The sequence below is a fragment of the Canis lupus genome, chromosome 23 (assembly GCF_048164855.1).
Source record: "Canis lupus baileyi chromosome 23, mCanLup2.hap1, whole genome shotgun sequence".
NCBI lineage: Eukaryota > Metazoa > Chordata > Mammalia > Carnivora > Canidae > Canis > Canis lupus.
In genome coordinates, this window is record NC_132860.1 from 50189786 (window position 1) to 50209193 (window position 19408).

Sequence of the window (19408 nt, forward strand, 5' to 3'; positions counted from 1 at the left end):
CTCGGAGCCTCGGAGCCTGGAGGGCGTGTCCCTGGCTCCCGGGAGGCCTCAGCCGCAGCAATTTTTTTTGGGGGGGGGTAAGGGACATTAGTGTGCCTCGGGATGGGCTGTCCCCTTCGTGTGGTGCCCCTAACCCCGTCCGGCTCCATCCCCAAGCTCCCTGAGGGCAGCCACGCGCAGGGCCGGGCGGGGCCCCCAGCGATACCCCGGAAGGGAAGGGACCGACGGGGCGAACGTGCAGGAGCGGGGCTGAAGTCGGGGCGGGGCGGGCCGCAGCCGGGGCGAGCAGGCCGGGGCGCCGGAGGGCCCAGGAGCAACGCGCCCCGCGGGGGGGGGGGGGGGGGCGAGCGCCACCTTCAGCCCAGGGTGACGAAACGTGTGCCTCTTGATCTGATGATGCTCGGCTTATTTTCTCCCTAACACGATCCGCAGGGCGTTATAAATATGCACAAGGCTAAATGGTATTTATATATAAAAGATGAAAATTAACTGTCAACATAGTCTCGTCTGCCTGTACAGCTGTGGCACCTCCGTGTCATTTCAAAAATGAGATTTTCTTGGATGTTGTCAAACACATTTCAGCAGTACTAGTTAAGGAAAAATGAAATATTTTAATACACATATCTTACATTGTCTTTTTGAACTAGAAATATTTGTCTTGCTCGGGGTCCACTGAAACTCTTCTGCCACAAATTTTTAACCTACATCTTTGCTTTAACAGATGTTATTTTCTCCCCCTGCCCCCCCCGCCGCGGCCTCTGCCATAGAGACAGATTATCATCTCCCTATAAAGCTATAAAACAGAACTGCTTTTCTTTATTCATAGATTATATAGGCTACCTCATTCTTAAAATTTATAACCTTGCACAGGATGGAAAAAAAGAACAAAAAAACTCATGTACATTTTAACATGATCCTGTGTTAAAATCTAGCTTTAATAATTACCTATTTCTTTTAAAATGAAATTTAAAATATATTTCATTATTAAGTTTAGAACATAATTATTGATTAATTATTAATCATATATAACCTTTCAAATGATGAATCACTGGTAAATGACACTAATAGAAAAACACAAGGCCAGACAGATGATTCAAATGATTAGCTTTAAAAGGATCTTAGAGGAAAAAAAAAAAAAAAAAAGAAAAGAAAAAGAAAAGAAAAAAAGGATCTTAGAGAACAGCAGCTCACCAGACGTTCTACTCTTCCACAAATATAATAATAGCTTGTTAGAGAAATTTCCACCTCCTAAGACCTAATTTAACAAATGAGCTGGCTTTTCTCAATTGCATACAAAGAGCATATAACCTGGTGATTCAATTTACATTAATGATGATAAATTCTAAAGGTTAATGTGCAGGTGTGTGTGTGTGTGTGTGTGTGTATTGTGTGTGTTTGGTTAAGTATTTTTCTTACACTAAAAAGACTGAATCCTCAATCAAGGCTATAAGGTTCTACTACTTTATTATAAAATTTTAATTCAAATAAAGATTATAAATCAGCATTAGTGGGGACACTCAACAGTGGAGACTCTGCCTTCAGCTCAGGGTGTGATCCCAGGATCCGGGATGGAGTCCCACATCAGGCTCCTAGCAGGAAGTCTGCTTCTGCCTCTGCCTGTCTCTCTCTCTCTCTCTCTCTCCCTCTCTCTCTCCCTCTCTCTCTCTGTCTCTCATGAATAAATAAATAAAATATTTTTTTAAAAAACAGCATTAGCAAAAAAAAAAAAACAGTATTAGCATAAGAAAGGAAATTGGAAGTTAGCTTAGCTTGTGTTTGAGGCAATATATCTATCTACGGCCTCTCTGTCAGTGAAGGGTAAAGTAGGGAATAGGTTAGTTACTTTTTTCCCATCAAAGAGTAGCTTAATACAATAAGAGATGAAATAACAGACATTTTTTTCCTTTATTTAGAAGGACTAAATCAATGAGAGCAGTTATTGACTGGGAGATAAAGAAACTGAGTGGTATAAATCATGGAAAACGATGAAGGAGATATTTTCCAGTACAAAGATTTGCCAACCACATCAAATTCAGTCAATTTATTTATGGGTAATAAGGATAAAGGAACTGTATTTGTCAATAAAGAGAGCAGTGTTGAATATAATGACAGAATTTCCACTAGAAGAGTGTGGTAGAAGTTAGTATTCAGATATCAAGCATGTGGCAAAAAATTGGAGAAATAAAACATGCTTCTTTAGAAGTTATGCAGTGGATGGATAGTGGGATTTAAATAGTAAGTTAAGAACACCACAATAGTAAACACTGTATTCTATTGGAAAAATAATTTAGAGTTTTTTACTCTTCAACAGTAAAATGCATGGGTGTTCCAGTTTCATCTTCCTCCACATTTTACACTTGATTTTTAATGATATTGAGGTCTCCTGACCATACTTAAATTGAGCAGTTATTCCTGAAATAGTCTTTTAATGTCAGCATTATATAGAATATAGGTCCTTTCATTGAATTATACTCTCACGTAAATGGTAGAATTTACAAAAAAATCACCTTCATCACATTTGAAGTTTATAAGAAATTCTAACCACCCAAAATTGTGTCTTTGCCAAAAGCTACAATAAAAATGTTGGCTTTAATTTGATTTACCTACTGCCTGACAACATTGCCTTCACCCTATCCTGATATTTAATGTGATGCTCACATATCTTAAAACTACTTCATTACTAGATCAGTATTTCACCTATATAAGGTTCATCAGTTTAAGAGAATTTACTTTTATGTATCACATTCTTTTAATGTCTTTCCTCCCTGATACTCCACGTAATATTTAGTATCTGTTTTGTTTCTGTTGTTAATCTTGTTTTTTACTGTGTATAGGCATTCCCAAGTTTTGGGCGACTTTCTGTCTATCTGTCTCTCTCTCACTCCATCCATCCCTCTCCTCCCTTTAACTCTCTCTCATGTCTATAAACCACCTCAGACACTGTCTCATTTTCAACTATTATCTTTATGTAGGATAAATTCATATCTCCTAAATCCATGTCTTTGTTTCTGTCTTTTACTTTTAATAGCTAGTGCCATCCCGTTGAATGTCTCCTTTAGCACCACAATTTCAATTCATCTCCTTGCCATAAAAAAATCTGCCAGGCTTCAGAATTTCTCTTTTGTAGGTTGTACTAATGATATCAGACTAATGATATCAGACTCAGGAACATCACTGATTGATTGCCTGTCTTCGTTGCCTCTTATTAGTCTGCCATATGAACCAATTTCCAAATAATTTTCACACATCCATCCTTTCCTTACCAAAGTGCAACCACCCTAGTTGAAATCCTTAATGTAATTTCTACCTGGACTAATGGGAGAGTTTGATCATCACACCTTGAATGATTTGATCATCACACTTTGTTTTCCTGTACTTCAGTTCTTATCAAGACGTCCTTCTGCTTAAAAACAATCATGTTCCACTGAGTACTAATACAAGTTAAGGAACTGCACATCTGCACTCAACTAAACTTTCCAGCTATCATCTCCACTTTTGATGCACATTTATTATTTACTAGGTGATTTGTAATATCCCTTCTCCTCTTTGCCTCATACAGATATACTGTCCTAGAGTGACTTCTTAATTCTATAACTATTGTCATCTCACATCAGCTTTCAAGTTATACACCACATGCCCTGTTTTCCATAAATTTTTTCTTCATTTTTCTCAGAACGTTGAGACCTTTTTTTGTAATGACAGATTTTTTAAAACTCTGTTTATGTGACTTAAAGCCCTGAAATCTGGGTTCAAATATAATCTCCCACTAGGAAAATTTAGGACAAGTTAAGGATTGCTTTCTCACCGGTGAAATAGGGATACTATTAATATCAATCTCATAATACTTATACAAGAAATACCTGGAGAAAGGTATGTAAGCCTGCTTCTTGACATCCATAAGATCAGGGATCATTATTTTGCTTACTAGTATATTCCAAGTGCCTTAAATGGTGCTTGGCATATATTTTTAACTGTATGACCTGTAGAATAGTTTAAAAATGTTAATATTTTTAATTTAATATTATTAAGATTTAGGATACTATAGTTATTATATACTTTTTGTTTGTTTCCTTTGCCAGACAAAGAAATTTATCCTTCTACTAGATATTTACTGAACACCTACAATGAAATAGATATTATCCTGTCTCCATTATTATTCCTGCTTTTATGCCTTCTCTTCTGGCATAAAATTCTGCTGCTATCTTCCCTGGCACTTAGTACTCTATCTTTAGCCCTCTTCTGTCCTCATTCTGAGTGCTCTTTCTGAATGATATTATTACTCTTGGCTCCCATATGGTACAATGCATCAGCCCTACATTGCCTTTCATTGATGCCACAAAGTCATTTGCCCATAGGGTCTTATTGAGAGCCTAACCAATGGAAATTCTCATTCCCTGGTTCTAAATCTCCCTCTTTCTCTTCATCACACCTCAGTTCTGGTGTCATTTTCTTCAAAAAGACATACCCTAAACTCCCTAATTAATTTTACAATTAGTTATTTTCTTTTTTAAATTTTATTTATTTGACAGATCGAGAGCACAAGCAGGGGGAGTGGCAGGAGGATGAAGAGGGAGAAGCAGGCTCCTCATGGAGTGGGGAGCCTGATGCGAGACTTGATCCCAGGACCTTGGGATCATGATCTGTCTGAGCTGAAGGCCTATGCTTAACTGACTGAGCCATCCAGGAGCCCCCCCCCCCTTTTTTAATTTTCTTTTAATGTGCGTCATAATGAAACTCTTTGCCTCAGGGTTTTCAGGAATTGGATCTCACATCAATATATTAGCAAACCAATGAAAAAGGCAATAGATTCTTTACTATGTTTATGATACAGATTCACATGTAAACATATGAAACTGTATACTCTTTTCTTAAAGCAGTCATACACCACAATTATTGTTTGTCTCCACTAAGAGACATAAATGCTTTAAATATCATGATCATGTTTGTGAATCCTTAAAAATAAATACAATCATTGGCATATAATAAACATACATTAATTTAATAAGTGAATATCAGTTACTGGAGGAAGAATCAGTTGCTTCTGCCTTAACAACATGAAAAAACACCTATTTTATGCCAGGTACTATACTAGGTGTCCTCCATCTCTGTGTGTCCTCCATCTCTGTGTGTCTTCCATCTCTATGTATTTTACATCTCTGTGTGTCTAACATCTCCATGTGTCCTCCATCTCTGCACGTCCTCCATCTCTATGTGTCTTTGATCTCTATGTGTCTTGAGAACTTTTATTCATCCATGGTTTGCTTCAAATGTCACTTTTTCTTCTCAATACCCTCTGTGTATCCTTCTCCTCTCTATATATCAGTAGCATATTATACATTGCTCTTTTGTTCCATTTTTTTATATAATCTAAACATTATATATATCTTCAGTATAAATGCCTGAAAGGTTGGGACAAAATCTTTGAATCCCTAAATAAAGAACTCTCACTGGGACATCATCTATGCGTGTTGGATTAACAAAATAATGCCAGATACCAGGCATCTGAGAGGTGGCTCAGCTGGTTACATTTCTGACTCTTGATTTTGACACAGATCATGATCTCAAGGTCATGAGATCGAGCCTCACACTGGGCTCCCTGCTGGGTATGGAGCTTGCTTGGGATTCTCTCTCCCTTGTCTTCTGCCCCCCTTCTCAATGTGCAAATAGTCTCTCTCTCTCTCTCTGTGTCAAAGAAAAAAAAAAACAGCCAAATACCAGAAGAACTCAAATAACTTTTCTTTATGTATACATACTATGTATTGGACACACCTACTATGAAAACTATAATAACGTGGCTTCTAATCAAATTATTTCATTTTACCAGGAGAAAATATTTATAGAGAAAATATTTATGACTTATAAGTTTATAAATAGGCTATTTATATATCAGGATGAATATAATCATATACAAAACAATTTAGAAATAATTTATGAATATAATTTCATATAAGGAATTTAAAAAACATATTTTAAGTAATCTAAATAAGCATTTATAATGAAGCAGAAATAAATAGCACAATTTTTAGATGAAAGTAGCTAAGATAAATTATACTTATCTCATAACTACCAAAAACTTCTTTCTAAAATATAAAATAAAAATTATTTGCCCAAACCACCTGGAAGTCTTTTACAGACCATTAATTAATAGTTATGTGTGATTTTTAGTTTATTGCATTTTCCACAACTCATTAAATCTGGGCTTATATGTAGTTGTAGTCTGCTTTGGTTTCACTTGTTTTAATTACTTTTTGATAATTTAAGACAATAACCATATGGATTCAAGGTTTTTTTTTTAAGATTTTATTTACTTATTTGATAGAGAGTGCACATGAGGGAGGTAGAGGGATAGAGGGAGAGTGAGAAGCAGACTTCTTGTGTGGAGTCCGATGTGGCACTCAATCCTGGGACCCTGAGATCATGACCTGAACCAAAGGCAGACACTTAACAGATTGAGCCACCCAGGAACCCTCAAGTTTGTTTTCTCTTTCCCTGCATCACAGCATAGTGGTAACTGTTGCTATTCCTATTTACATATACTTTATTTTTATTTATTTTATTTTTTTAAGATTTTTTATTTATTTTTTCATTAGAGACAGACAGAGAGAGAGGCAGAGACACAGGCAGAGGGAGAAGCAGGCTCCGTGCAGGGAGCCTGACATGGGACTCGATCCAGCATCTCCAGAATCAGGCCCTGGGCTGAAGGCAGACGTTTACCTGCTGAGCCACCCGGGTGTCCCTACATATACTTTAAAATGCAACAGTCCTTCTTGAGAATGCTACTAGTTTTTTATATTATACTGTTTAGAGATTCCACAAGGATATATGAGGGTAGGTACTCTAGCTTCTAGAATGTTCTGATAATGTAATTTGTAACAAGAAGTAATGGGATCTCATAGACTAGGTGGTTTCCAAGTGGCTTGTCAAGAGTGCTCTTGCTGTAAAGTGAACTTCTGAATATAGAAAACCAGTAAACAGTCCTTTCCACACACACTCAAAAAATTTAGGGAATGACACAGCTCAACAATTCCTTGGCACATATTATGAGTAGAGAAGTTCTGGTTCCTTATCCTACTTATTAGTATTTCCTTTATTTAAAATAAAAGCTTATCTTTTAATTCCCTATGTTATGCTTGGCATAGTATTAGGTGCTTAAAATATGCAATTTAAATTCTCAGCCTGGTATTGCAGGAAAATCACATTTATTATAGTTTGCTACTGAAAAAACTGAGGCTCAAAGAAATTAAGATTCTTTCTCATGGTCTCTTTAAAATCTTCCCAAAACAGTGTGCCTACCATCCCTGGTAGAGTTAAGTTTCTTGGACACTTGGTCCTGATGTATATATACATCTTGTGTCTCCCAGCCATTCAACACCACCATCAGAGCTAAGATTCAGGAACACATGCTAAAATGAGTTGAGTAAATTTCTACTGTTATGTGAATCAGAGTCAGGACTATTAATTTACTGCTGTGGCCATTTGTGAAGGAAATCTCACAGGGAGCTGGAACCTGCTGGGTTCAGTCTATGAATGTTAATGCCAGGTTGTATTTCAGCTCATTGGGCTCCCATCTCCTGTGGATATGTCCCTTTTCTGAGAGGCACACTGTAGTGCAGTATTTGTCAACCCCCATTACAACCTCCTGTATCATCTGTATAAAAGAATATGGTTGCTTGCAGAACAGAGATTTATAGGCCACTAGGAATCGTGGAGATATTTGGGGACTTTTATAATTTTGGTGAGCAGAAACTACTTGAATTAGCTGCCACATAGAATATATTAAAAAATGCTCCCATCCCAAAGGGGCATACAGATATTTAGAAGTAAACTTTAGATTCCAACACTGATGTTGGAGATTCTAAAGCTTGTGTCTTTTCAACCAATTCTCTCTTCAAAAGTGCAATAAACAAACATGTTACTTCTTGCAGTCAGGATCACTGTTTTCTACATCCAAGAGCTATAGAAAGAAACTGTCTTTATCACTTTTAATGCTCTTTTTTTTGCATGACAAAGAAGCAGCATAACAGTGGTTTCTTAAATAAACATGCTTTTATTGATCAACTACTATGTGCCAGGATCATGCTGGTTGTTATGGTGAATAACTGGTGTATTATTTTCCTTTTGCTGCTGTGACAAATGGCCACACATTTTGTGGCTTAAGTAGTGCATGTTTATATCTTACAGTTCTATTAGATAGTTCAACATTGGTTTCAGTGAAGTAAAATCAAGGGTGAGCAGGGCTTCATTACTTTCTGGAAGTCCTAAGGAACAACCAGTTACCTTGTTTTTTCCAGTTTCTAGAGGCTGCCTGAATTTCTTGTCTTGTGACCCCTTTTTTCCATCTTCAGAGCCAGTAGTATAGTATCTCTCTGCTTCCATCAGCACATCTGATTCTCTTTTTCTGCCTCCCTCTTTTTTTAAGAAAGCTTTGGATTACATTGGGCCCACCTGGATAATCCAGGAAATTCTGCTTATATTATCAGCTCCTTAGCAGCCTTAATTACAAGTACAACTTTAATTCCCTTTTTTCATGTGACCTAACATATTCACAAATTCCAAGACTCCGATATGGATATGGACAATGTTGGGAAAATGTTATTCTTCCTATCACACAGAGAAGGAGGAAATCACTCAAGATGTACCAGATGTGGTATACAGGAGATAGCACACAAAAAAAATGTACCTGAAACAATCAGAGAACGAAGCATCATGTACAAAAATATGTAATTATAACAATTATAACCAAAGTCAACATTTATTGAAAATTTATTATGTACCAGGGTATTTTTAATAAAATTATTGTCTAAATTTTCCAAACAACTTTTAAAGGTGAGAAGAACCAACCCTATTTTGATAAACAGGCTTAAGCTTGCCCAGGTTCTCCCAGCTAATAAGTATGGAAATGTCATTTAAACTTAGGTCTATATTCACATAATGAAACAGAATTTAGACCAAGATGATTCCAAGTCAGTGCACAGCCTTGAAGATTGCAATTAGTGTACAGTTTGCAGAAAAACAATAAGAAGGTACAAAGAGGATGAAGACAAACTGTTCATCATGGGAGCTGGCAAACAATATAGTGTGAGGCAGGGAAGATCAACTATAATGCAACATGTAAAGGTTTGTGTTGAGGAGGTAGGGAGATAAATATTTACAGTAAAAAATGAAAGATTTTGGCTGGTTTATAATCTCGAGATTGTGCTTGAATGGACCAACAAGAGGGGCACCTGTAGGTTTTTTTTGTTTGTTTGTTTGTTTATTTTTATTTTTTTTTGTTTTGACCTGTAGGTTTTAAATAAGTGAGAGAATTGATGAAATTATGTTTTAGAGACATTAGTCTAAGCAAAAGGAAGGGCAATTGGGAAAGAAGAATAGATTAAAACACACAAGCAGTCATTTGCGGTCATTTCAACACCAATGAAAGGGAACTTTTACAGCATAAGTGACCAAGAATTGACGCACAATATCCTCTTATTGAGCAAGACTTGTTCTGCTTATTTGTATGGCTTCTCAAAATTAATATTCTGAAGACTTATTTTACCTCATAAAAATAAGTTTCAGGGCAATTTGAGAGGTTAATTTTCTCCATACTTTTTTCTAGGTTTAGGCCTTAAAATGTTAAGTAGTTGTACATACATTTGCAGATCTGGACCTGTACATTCAGTGAGGCATGGTTTTATACACATCACTGAGTGCAAATTGAAACTCTGAAAAAGGGTGATTGTCAAAATCCAGTGATGATTTCAAACCTGAACTTACTGCAAAGACCTTGCCTTTTTTCCCCCATAGATGTTGAATAGTAGATAACAATAAATAAAACTCAAAAATTTGTAACATATCTTACATGTAAAAGATCCTGAGTTTTATAACTTTCTTATGAAATTGGCATAATATTAAACTTTAATTTTTTTTAAAGATTTTTATTTATTTATTCATGAGAGACACAGAGAAAGAGAGAGAGGCGGAGACACAGGCAGAGGGAGAAGCAGGCTCCATGCAGGGAGCCCGATGGGGAACTCGATCCAGGACCACGCCCTGGGCTAAAGGCGGCGCTAAACTGCTGAGCCACCCGGGCTGCCCCAAACTTTAATTCTTTAAATAAGAATGCTAGCAAGCATAAAATTGACCTCTTCAACTATCTACTCCCTAAATCTTCTTTCCATCTGCCAAAATTGCTATCCTATTTCTTTTATAAGAAAAGAAATGGGCAGGCAAGGCAATGATGGAAGCACAACGCACAAGGTGAATCTCTGACAGGGTGTATCACAAGGGAAACCAACAGGAGGGATGAGCTAAAAGAGAGTCCCCACCTCTAACCTCATTGTTTCTGCCAGCATCAGGCGTGAACTGCTAACCCGAGTCCAGCTAAAGTGGTACGCGGTGGAAAAGCAGGTGTTTTATTTCAGCAAAGAAAAGCCTGCAAAAGCTTCCAGTCCTCCAGGTAGTTCCTGCTACTGCCCTGGCCCAGGACCTCCCCTCGAGGTATTCTCCCTGTAAACTTTCTCCCTTTGGGCTTCTTGCACTACCAGCATCCATTTAATTTATGCACGCAAGTTCAGTCAGCCTTGGGATTTCTACTTCCTGGCCTGTCACTCTGCCCTGTGAACAAGTTCATACCAAAGCAGTGGCTTATGTGCCGAATAGCTGAGGGGGGGGTGGGGGGGTGGGGGGGGTGGGGGGGGTGGGGGGGGTGAGGCGGGAATCAGCCAAGTCCCTAGTGCCCACATGTCCTGTGATTCTCACTTCCAATCCAATCCATTTCTAAAAAAAAAAAAATATATATATATATAATATAAAAATATAAATATAAAAATATAATATAATTATAAATAAATATAAGATTTATTATAAATATAAGGCTGAAATCTACTCATTTCTTTAAACTACATACCAGGAAATAGGATCACCAGCTGCAAGTTTCTGACAAGGCAAAATGTGAGGAATTGATAATATATAGCCAATTGATCTGGATAGAGCACGATGTAGTGTAGACTATGACAGGCTGATTTTCATAGACTTTGTGTATTCAGTTTGCTTCTGTATTCCAGGTATTAAATTTGGATCTATGTGGCAAAGATGATTAGAAAAGGGTAACTACGCCCTTAGGGATCTATTTTAAAATGTCACAATTAAAATTTTCCAGAAAATTTCAAGCAATTTTAGCCTCCTGGCTGATGCACAGTATTGAGCCACACTGTTAGCTTCAGGATGCTATCTGGAAATGAAAATGCTGATTTATCCTTGCCCCCTGCCATGCCCCCTAATTGGAAGGCTCCACTCTCAGCGGTAGATGCACTAATACATGATTTTGCTGGTGGAACTGGGAATAGCATAATAAATGGCTTTGTGATTAGGGATATATGCTGTGCCTATATTTGGAAAGAGGAAAATGTTTAATTGCTCTCTGATAAATTTGATTGCACAAATGTAACAAGAAGTAGAGAGGTGGGATTTTTTTTTTCAACTGATAGCAAAAAGTGTAAGCATTTAACTTCCAGATTTATAATTCAACCATAGAGGCAAACTTGTCCCAGGAAAAAACAATGATTTCCAAACTACCATGATCACCTCACCCTTCCACTCCTTACCCTTCACCTCCAGCCAGAAACCTCCAATATGTATTTGACAATAATCATAAAATCTAAATAGCAAAGCATAAACTCTTTTATTAGAGGAAGCCAAATTTTGATATTATTAATGTAATAATAATGTCAATCTTAACTAGACATAGTAAATATAGTAAAATATGGCTCATCTTATAAAAGAATAATAGAGGCACCTGGGTGAGCAGTCGGTTCAGTGTCTAACTTGATTTTGGCTCTGCTGGCAATGTCAGGGTCATGAGATTGAGCCCGGGTGGGGCTCTGCTCTTAGCACAGAGCCTGCTTGAGTTTCTCTCTTTCTCTCCCTCTGCCCCCTCCCCCTTGCACGTGTGCTATCTCTCTCTCTCTCTCTCTCTCAAATAAATACATCTTTTAAAAAAAGAATAATATTTATATATAATGCCAAAATCAGAAATATTACTGTGTAAGCAAACTAATAATTTCAATCACTAAGTTTAATCAGAAGTAAATATTAAACCATGAGGAATTTAATCATAGATCTTTGGGTTTGAAAATTGAACTTACATTTCAGATAAGATTTTTCCCCAGATTTTCTTCATAATTACAGACAAATTGAAATCTGCCTGTGGGAGAAAAATAAAAAGCAATGAATCCACCAAAACTCTCCTCATATTTTCCCTCCTTATTAGTATGGAAAGAGGAGTGGCTTATGTGTTAGCCTCATATACCCTTAGAAGAAATTCAATAACTCTATTATATTTGGCAATTTTTTATCTGGTTTCTCAAACTTTATAGTGTCATAGCAAGAATAGATAAATTGGAAATTATTTGCAATAAAAGCTTAGGTTCTTTATGGCCAGCTTCATTCTCTCTTTCAGGCCTGACCTAATTATAGTTAGAACCAGCTTGGATTGCCTTTAAAACATGGGAACAGAGTATAATATCTAATTTCCTTGTAAGTAGAAATTTACTAATAATAGGATCAAGGCAATCTTAAAATTATTGAATTTAAGAAACAACTAAAGGATTTAACAATTATATGCCACTAGTATTAAACACTTGAGAACAGGAATAAGGGAAATATACTCTGCAAAATAAATAAGATCAAGTTCTTGAAGGAAATATGAATACAAAAGAGAATCATTTTCAGTTTATAGAATATTGTCAACCTATTGAATTTGTAATCAGTAGAAGATTTTAAATATCAGAAGATTTTAAATATCATTGACAATAATCATGAAATCTAAATAGCAAAGCATAAACTCTTCTATTAGGAAAGTCTACAATTCCTTAATGAGATTGACTAAGGTACAGTCCCTGGTTAATATAATCATTATTCAGAATATCTTACCACTAGTTAGCTTGTATCTGGGTTACTTAAGTTACAATTAATTGCTGGTCTTAATTGCTATTAATTTAGGGGAAAAATTTTATTCTTTTTAAATTGATTATCAACTTGGTGCTAAGAGCTAGAATTTGGATCTTGATAACAAGAAATGCAGAAATGTTTCTCTACAGCTACTACTATCCAGCACTGAAAAACATGCTTTATAAGTATTTATGTCTAGAAAACAACAGAAGGAAATATACCTAACGTTGAAGTGAAAGGAAATATGACAGAGAATTTTGTAGATTCATTGCCCCCCCTTTTTTTTTCTGAGATGGCTTTTAATTTGTCCACAAATGTAAAAACAACATCAAAGCCAGAAAAAAAAAATCCAGCTGGAGTTGTTTTTCTCATCAAGAGGTTTATGTCTAAATACTTGATGTTTAACTTTTCACTAAACCCAGTGTTTGAAATTATTAGTTTGGTTGGTTTACATAGCAAAAAAAAAAAAAAAAAGATATATTTATGATGTGGCCATAATGTATAAATACTATTCTTTTTATATTTAAATATAATGTTGCAAGAAAGATGACATATTAATATTATTAAATAATTATTTAATATGTTATTCAATTAACTAAAGAATGATTCATAGTAATTAGAGGTAAATAAAATCGAAACTATGGTTATACACAGTAAAGAAAGATAAAACAAATTTTAAGGGACATAGTCGTGAGTACTGTCTTCTTTTACTTCTCATTAGCCTATCACAAAACTTTGTGATAGTTTGTTTTTAAAACTATTTTAAATAGTTTTAAAATACACCAGAGTACTTTGTTATATCCTGAATCTCCACTCATCTTTATAGTAGTGATTTTAATATTTACTAATAAAACTTGATGATATACAAATATACTATGGAATGAAAACATAACTTAAAACAGCTTCATTTTTTGGATTTAATGCAAATATGTTCAGTGACTAAGTTCATCTATCTGAGTTATTTTTTATTTCCAATAAAATTACTGTAGTATGCATTTGATTTATAAATTTCCATTCTGATTCCAATGGCACAGCTTTTAATGAAAATATATAAAATAAATAGCCATGACCTGTGATATTAAAATGTTAAACACCTATTTGAAAGGAAATTTCTAAATTCATGCCCTAAAGACAGCTGAGTTTGGTAAATAAGTGTAAGTAAAATATATCACATTTCAATTTATTTTACAGAAAAAAATAGTCCTGCCCCTCAGTTCTCTGAAGATGGAATCTGTAAACTATTATCAGTATATATTTTATAGTAACATGTACCAGTTTCTAAAAACATTCAACTTAAAGATTTATCTTTACTTTTATGTCTGTCATATGGCTCTTTTGTTAACACTTTCCCCATTTAAAAATTATTGCATATTTGAAATTAAATACTTTCATAAAAATAAAAAAAATGAGAGTAATTATATGTAATAAATGATATACTAATTAAAAGTGTAGCCAAGGTTAAAAGCATATTTACATAATAGGCTATGTCAATTTCATGTTTTATTTTATGATTAAATTTGCAAGACAGACCCAAAAACAACAATATATAATAATGCATTATGATAAGTGAATATTTTTGTAACTATCATCCAGGACAAGAACTAGAACCTTGTCAGTGATTCCAGAAAGTGTGCCTCCTTGCAATTTCAAACCTCTCTCCACACATAAAAAGAATTACCATGAATTTAAATAGTTAATTCCTTGAGTTAATTTAGCCACCATGTGATAATCCCTATAGTTTGGTTTTGCACATCTTTAAAAAATATGTCTCTTTAATTCTCCCTTTATCCCTTTCTTTTCCTTACAATTTATCTGTTGAGAAATCTAGGTCATTTGAGCTGTAGCGTTTACTACAGACTGGAATTTTCTGATTGTACATACATGGTACAGTTCAACATGTTGCTGCATCTTCTATATTTTTCACAAATTGCCAACTGGATCCAGAGGCTTGATCAGACTCAAGTTTGATCCCTTTGAAGATGGGAATACACTGTCCTTGGAAGGTGGACAATGTTTAGTAGTCTTTCTTTTTGTGACGTTAGTAGCAATTGATGGATAATATCTATATCCATTAATACAATGGGTTTCCAAAATGAGAATATTCTAAATCTGTCATTTACATTTAATTTGTTCTTTGGAATGCTTTGATGGACACTGCCTCCTTTTCTGATATTTTCTAGTGGTAAAATTCATACAGAAAAAGCAGGATAAATGCTTCATTCTTTGTTTTTATTTACCAATTTCCAAGTTGACAAATTAGTTATCTTTCATTATTTGAATATAAACAATTTTTTGATAACAAATGAAATCATGAATCCTAACATATTGGTAGAGTTCAGTCCATTGTCATTATTATCTTATTTGAAATTCAAATGTTCTTATCTTAGCTAGTGCAAGTCCCTTCAAGATGGTTTCTGATATCTTTCAGTATGATCCTATTGATGATCATCTGGTGCTACAGGTCCCAGATTTAGAGTTGATCATTTCTACTAGAACCTCTGATTTTTTTTAACTGGGAAGTGATATATCAAGAACATAGTCATGTTACTTGACTGTGTTCATTGGTACAGTATTTTTAAGAATAAAATAGCTCATGAGTAAATAATATTAAAACTTACAATCTGAATCCAGAAAAAATAGTGCTTTTTACTTATCCTTTTGAAAAGAACAGCTATATCTCCTTTCTTCCCCATTAAGAATCCTGGCTATTACTGCCAGGATAAGATAATTAGAATATTTCCTAATTATTCATTTACTTTCTCTCATATTATGTATATGACGCTTAGAATAACAATACTATGGCAAATCACAAATAAGAGAATATTTTTTCTTTCCATATACTGGTTTGATTTCTGGCTTGGTTCATAGATTTGTTTGAATCTAGATTTATTCAGATACTGAAAGTTGGTTATAAGGGAACTTTCTAAATATGAGTGGAAAAAAGTAGCAAACCATCAATTTTCTTCTATTTGATTATTTCTGAGTAATGGAAAAGTCATACATTTTCCCACAGTAATAAGGATTTAAAAACTAAAAAATGTGGCTAATGTTTGTGTGTTCCTAGTTTAATCTGCACTATATTCTTATAATATAGCTCCAGCCAAGCCTCAGCTTCCTCAGGTATATGTATTTCTCATATCAATCACATTATTTTAGACATTCTCACAACACTATATCTAGTACTCAACACATTTGTGATAATTCATTCCAAGTCACCACAGACATAGCTTTCCAGAGTACATATTCACTACACACCTGTTGAATGAGTGATTGACTGAATAAATGAAGCGGTTTCCTCATGTTTTAAGTAAATGCTAAAAATATTACTTTAGTTCTATATTTAACAAGCATCATTACACACTTTTGTATATTTCCATATTCAAATATGCAATGTTTGTAAAGTGCTTTTTCACCTCAGAAAAACAAAGCACAAAGTGTAACATATTTTTATTTGATTTCAACTAATGTCACTCTGTTCCATTCCTCCAGGTTGGACATTAGTAATGTATCATCCTCATAAAATTATGAAAACTGAAAGACTCCATATTATCCCTTACTGAAATACAGCTAAGAAGCTTTCACACCTTTCTCTGGTTTTAACATGCATAGTTGTTATTGTCTAGCCTATTTTTTTTCACTTTTTTCCTTTTTTTAGAGACAGTGTGTGCACATAGGTGGGAGGGGGATGCAGTGGGAAAGAGGCAGAGGGAGAGAGAGAGAGAGAGAGAGAGAGAATCTTAAGCAGGCTCTACACCCAGTGTGGAGCTGGAGGCAAGGCTCAATATCACAACCCTGAGATCATGACCCAAGGGAAATCAAGAGTCCAGCACTAAAGCAACTGAGCCACCCAGGTGCTCCTAGCCTATCTTCTACCTCGCACTGAGCTGAACAACCCCTGTGCCATTCAGCCAATATACATAAAAAATCTCCTGGCCCATAAACTGTTCAGGGTCTGCATCAGAAGCCCATTGCATTGGCTTGTTGTGTGCAGGCTTTCCAGACCTGTTATTGATACCTTCAATTCCTAACCTCTCACTTATGATTATGTCTTTATACTGGTCTCTGACATCTGATCTGACAATCTGTTGATTGATTTTGTTCTAATCCTGACTCTAGTCCTCCTCAGTGATTGTTCTTAGTTCACAGACTATGGTCTTCTCCTCCACTCCAATAAACTCGATCTTTATTCAGCTTCATCCTCAAGATCCAACCACATTGTTCTTTAGACTGGGAACTCAGATGCATTAAGGAGTGTAATGAGGAAATGGTCTCAGTACATGTACATTTACTTTGCACTCCACAATAAACAAGAGATGTTCAAACTACCTTGATCTAGGTACAGATGAATAATTGATCCTCCTTGAAAGACCACAGTATAAGAGTTAAAAATGAAACATTTTATAAATGTAGCATTTTATAAGTTAGCAAACCCTATAATATATATTATTTCAGGGCCTCTGAACCTTGTAGCCCTGAACAGGGAAGATTATTAAGTAATATACAGAATTAATGAGGCTCAGAAACATTAGTAATTTTCCAAGATCACACAGAATTTAAGTGGAAGAATATAATTGAATCTCATCACCTTATTCCTACACCAAGTAATAGATATCATTATTTCATCACCAACTGTATAATAATGGCCAAACTTCCTAACTCTTACATACCTTAATTTCTTTTATCCTGTTAAATAATTTTCTCTGTCAAAGTGAGATAACTTTGCAAATTGCTTTGAACTCCTAGAGGAAAAAAAAAAAAACTGTAGGAGTGATAATTAGATGCCATGCTATTATAGAGTGAGAAGGTTCATGGAATAAAATTTTTTCCATATTTTCACTAATATGGATTCTTAATACCCTTTGGAAGTTAACCTAAAAGAGTTTTTCCCCTTTTTATAATGCAAAATGAATTTTATTCTCATTGATTCTGAAATTATTTACAGCAGAAAATACTCAAATTTCATGAAACCCAAAAGATATGCAATTGTTTATATAAATCAATACGCCAGTGGAAATATCTATCTTTAATTGAACTTCTCCGCCAGACCACAGGAATAAAAATCTAGTGTTTCAAAACCATTGGAAACTTTTTTTCTGAATTCAGGTCCACTGGATGAACAGTCATGTATGTACTCAAGTGGAAACTAGTTCTGCTCATTTATTCTGCCTTTTGAATTTACCAAAACCAAATTATCTTCTCCTAAATGACAGATAAATTCCTTTCTGTGGATTTTGCAGCATTAAAAAAATCTAAATACAAGGTAGTTTTATATTTGCATTTGTAATCAACCATGCAGAATGAGTTAATTTCTTGTTTATCTTTTAATGATCTTTAATTATTTTTTAATGGGAGACAGCTTTACTTTACCAATGTATAGATAAAGCATTTTTCACATGGCCAAGTCCTACTTTGCTGCTTAAAATTACATGCCATACTAGTGTACAACTCTGTGCAGCTTTATACTGCACAATATCTGTGTTTGCATTTTGGATTTCAATCCACCTATTTATTAAACTCATCTCAAGACTATATACTCTGTTCATATTGCCTATTGGCTTTATAAATAATGTCAGTATAATATGAATTTATTTTAGCGTTTGTCATCAAGAACTTCTAGAATATTCACAAAATTCTTATCTTCCATTTTCTTACTTTGAAGGGTAGCATTCTGTGATACCACATGGTAATGAACTTCATATTGAGCAGTCTACTTCAAAGCAGGCTACCTTAATCATTACTTATTAAGAAATTTCACAGGTTCCACATCAGTAATTTTCTGTTAAATAAATACCATCCATTATATACTGCACCCAAATATGATGGCTTTAGAATTGTAGAGTAGAAAGAAACTTTGAGATGATTTCTTCTAACCTTATTTTTTAGAAGTAAGCAAACTTAGATCTACAAAATTAAGTCTTTTCTAAGATGACAAAGCTGACTGGTGAAACTCCTGAGATTAGAGTGATATCTCTTGGCTCCTATTCTGGTCTACTTTCTTTCTTTCTTTCTTTTTTTTTCTTTTATACTGCCTCTCCTATGTGTTTTGTTGTAAAATATAAATGAGCTGAATTTCTTTAATTAAAAGAAAGTTCCAATGACATCGGGGAAAATAATCAAAGGCAGGGTGAATTATTACTACACAACTTGGAATTTTTCAAATTCTAAACAACAATACAGTCTAGTGATGATTTGTATATAATAAGCGACAGTATGCATTTAAAAGAACAAAGAAAAATGATTTTAAAAACTCCAACACACTCAAAGAAATACATGTCTGCCTTGAATCAATATTTTTGTTGGAATTATTTGAGAAAATACATCCAGGAAGTACTGGAGATGATGATTTCCAATAAAACAGCAGGGAAAAAGCAGGGCTCTTGTTAAATGAAAGAGCAAGGAAGTTTTCATAAGCAGAAAATTAAAAAAAAAAAAAAAGAACTTGTGTGAAAGCTCTTCTTCCCTGTCATTATGAAATTCA

At 34.8% G+C, this 19408-nt stretch overlaps 1 protein-coding gene across 5 annotated transcripts in view; it reads left to right on the top strand.

Annotated features, from left to right (window-relative positions):
* Positions 1 to 19408, top strand: part of CNTN5 (contactin 5) — a 1277146-nt gene that overhangs the window by 812376 nt on the left and 445362 nt on the right. The window lies entirely within an intron of this gene.